General features: G+C 41.3%; 1 pseudogene across 1 annotated transcript; it reads left to right on the top strand.

The window, feature by feature from the left end:
- Window positions 1–320: 320 nt before the first annotated feature.
- On the top strand, window positions 321–800 carry LOC100960247 (annotated as a pseudogene). Its single transcript, XR_001161082.2, has one exon. The product of XR_001161082.2 is annotated as a peptidyl-prolyl cis-trans isomerase A pseudogene (transcript).
- The last annotated feature ends 2,868 nt before the right edge of the window (window positions 801–3,668 follow it).

The following is a 3,668-nucleotide window of genomic DNA, read 5'->3' as shown; positions in this document are numbered from 1 at the left end:
CTTTCTTGAACATATTAATCAGTATCCTTAAAAATTCACATAATTGGGTGGTGCCTGTGGCTCAAAGGAGTAGGGCATCGGCCCCATATGCCTGAGATGGCAGGTTCAAACCCGGCCCCGATCAAAAACTGCACACACAAAAAATTCACATAATTCTAATATCTGAGTCTTCTATCAATCTGTTTCTTCTGTTTTTGTTGTTAATTCTATCTTTTGATATGTCTAGTAATAGCTTATTGAATGTGCAACATTGTTTATGAAAAATCATAGATGTTGGCTTTGCAGACGCTGTCACTTCTTATAATCGTCTTGTATCAGCCATGGTCAGCCCCAGTGTGTTCTTCGATACTGCTGCTGACAGCAAGCCCTTGGGCGGCGTCTCCTTCGAGCTGTTTGCAGACAAAGTTCCAAAGACAGCAGAAAACTTTCGTGCTCTGAGCACTGGAGAAAAAGGATTTGGTTATAAGTGTTCCTGCTTTCACAGAATTATGCCAGGGTTTATGTGCCAGGGTGGTGACTTCACACGCCATAATGGCACTGGTGGCAAGTCTATCTACGGGGAGAAATTTGAAGATGAAAACTTCGTCCTGAAGCATACAGGTCCTGACATCTTGTCCATGGCAAATGCTGGACCCAACACGAACGGTTCCCAGTTTTTCATCTGCACTACCAAGATTGAGCGGTTGGATGGCAAGCATGTGGGCTTCCGCAAGGTGAAAGAAGGCAATGAATGTTGTGGAAGCCATGGAGTGCTCTGGGTCCAAAAATGGCAAGACCAACAAGAAGATCACCGTTACTGACTGTGGACACCTGTAATACATTTGACTTAATGTTTCAACCACCAAACCATCCCTTCTGTAGCTCAGGAGAGCCCCCTCCACCCATTTGCTCGCAATATCCTGTAATCTCTGTGCTCTCACTGCAGTTCTTTGGGTTGCATATTTTCCTTATTCCCCTCCACGTCTAGCTGGATTGCAGAGTTAAGTTTATGATTATGAAATAAAAACTAAATAATTTTTAAAAAGTTATAGATGTTTAGGATTATGTTGACTTTCTTCAGAGAATACTTATCCTATCCTCTACAGGTAGCTATAGTAAAGGACATCACATTGATAGAATCAAGGAGTTGCAACCTTTGTGAGGTTTGTATCCCCCGGCATACCCTCCGAGAGACTAGAGTTTCATACTAGAGCTCTTCCTCCCCAGCGCCATTTTCTATCTCCCAACCTCTAGGAGACTACCCCAAACTCTTTTATGTCTTTCCCCTACTTTCTGCTTTATTTTTAAGCCTCTTGCCTATGCCCCTCACAAATTTAACAACTGCCTCTAGATCAGCGGTTCCCAACGTGTGGGTCACGACATTTTTGAATTGCATTAAAGGTTGGTGGCATTAGGAAGGTTGAGAACCACTGCTCTAGATGAAAACCAGAATATCCTCTATACCTGTCTTCTCTCAAAATCTTGTGGCTTCTCAGGTCCTGCCTCCCTGGCAGTCCTGAACTCCAGTTTCTATCCTCCTAACTATGTGAGATCACTGAAAGCTCTGCTGACTTCTCTGACCACCCACCTTCTGCCTAATTCTCAGCCTTCCCTTTCATGCCTACAATTAGCAAATTCCCTGAATGTCACACAGAGCACATTGGACTCACCTCAGTGCGTTCTCTCTTCTCTATGATCTTGACTCCTTACATCCTGGATATCTTGGCCACTCTTTGATACTTGTAAAAATGTACATTTTGTATTTTGTGTTTTATGTGGGGTCGTTAGGTGCTTTCAGCAGGAGACTTAATCTGCTGCAGGATCCTCATCATAATCAAAAGTAAGGTAATTTTCCTGTGATCAAAACATATAATTTGTATCTTTCTGCTTCCATTTTTTTCTTTTTGTCAGGCCCAAGAAAATTTGGCTCTTGGTCCTTTTTTAGATACAGGAGAATCTTCTTCCAATACTATATAAATGTTTAATGGCTTTGGCACTTGAGGGTTAAGTCTCCCTCAGATATACTTCTGAATATACCCAGGCCTTCAAGTAAGAGAATGGAGCTGTCACACATTTCTTGAGTCATTAGTTATTAGTCGAATATCCAGGCAGATATTTCTTTAATCTTGAGTTTTCCAGGTTCAGATTAATCTCGGCTAATTTCTAAGCTTTTCCAATTTAGTGAGGCTCTTCCTGTTGTTCAGAAGTGGACTTTCCTAATTTATTCTGCTAACATTTATTTGGCCCCAACAATTGTTGGTTATTTCCTTTCTGAGTATGTACTTTTGTCATAAAATGCCCCCAAGTGAGGAAAATCAGTGACAGTTCTGTGGAAATCTGTTCACAGACCCATTGCTATTTTTCCCTTTCTTTTGTGATTCCCACAGGCATCCTCAAACTATAGCTCACCAGTGGGCCATATGTGGCCCACCCAGGACATTTATCTGGCCCGCCGGGTGTTTTTGCCACCACTGCCTGTCCTGCTTAGCCGCTGCCTGTCCTTTTAAACTATAGTCTGGCCCTCCAACGGTCTGAGGGACAGTGAACTGGCCCCTTGTTTAAAAAGTTTGAGGATCCCTGCTTAAAAAGTATCTTTTAACTATATTTAGAATCCATCCAATAAGGCCCTTTTATTACAACCCCATTAGGCATCATTAAATCAATTCCAATATATAATTCAATAGACATTGCATTGAGCCCAGTTTAAAATGCATATGTCGGAGCCATAATGGATTGCTGTGCTGTCAGATATGGCGGCTCTTCATCTGTTGCTGATAAAGATGAAACTCTTTTGAGAAATAAACCATCTGCAGCTGCTTTGAAAGTCAACTGGCATTTTGTTAATTAGCACTTATTTACAGTAGTTGAATAACAATATCAAACTGCAATAAGGAATGAGCAGTTAACATTAGGAAAAAAGCTGGTGACATTAAGTTTCATCATTTGGCATCTAGTTAAAAGCACAGATTTTTTCAGGGGTGTAGATGGGGACCCATTGAAGTCTGTTAAAATGTAAAACAAACTGGAAAAGGAAATGAGAGATGCCAAAGAGGGGTGAAAGTCTTGGGTCTGGAAACAGACCTGCAAACCATTAGTTGAGTGGACAGTTATGCAAAAGACAAGGATAAGAAGAAGTTGATTAAATTATTTACTTATTAGTGGCTTTTTAACACAAACCAAATCATCACTGGAATGTTGGCAGTCAGCAGATTCCAAATGACTTAGACGGTCCAATTAAGATGTCATACATAGTCAGTGCAGGCCCTGAACTGTTTCACTGTCAGCCTCTAGCCTGAAGCGGGCAGGGAGTGGAAGGAAAGAGTGGAGCTTCATTTTATCAACAACATTTTAGGCTGTAAAAGTTGGGTATAGGCTGGCTCTAGGGTAATGTATCCCAGCTGATCATTCACAATCAGGTTCACAGTGAACGCCTTGTCCTCCTCTCTCCTCTCACTAGTGGACTTGACAAGTTATGAAAGAAAGAAAAATTAGGTATGAGGGGGGAAGTGCCCACAGTTTTAATTTCTTGCTTGCTTTCTTCCCTCCCTATGACTCCTAGAAAGTCCCACATCAAAACTGCAGGGGACTAACATGTTTTCGTAAAAAAATGCCAGCAATATGATACCAAATTTCCAGTTGACCTTGAGTGTTGTTATAAATAAATAAATACATCATGGTTTTCACCATAA

This window comes from Otolemur garnettii, unplaced genomic scaffold (assembly GCF_000181295.1).
Source record: "Otolemur garnettii isolate 467f Iridium unplaced genomic scaffold, OtoGar3 scaffold00016, whole genome shotgun sequence".
NCBI classification, from domain to species: domain Eukaryota; kingdom Metazoa; phylum Chordata; class Mammalia; order Primates; family Galagidae; genus Otolemur; species Otolemur garnettii.
Note: the sequence above shows the minus strand (reverse complement) of the source record. Positions and strands in the feature narration are given on the sequence as shown.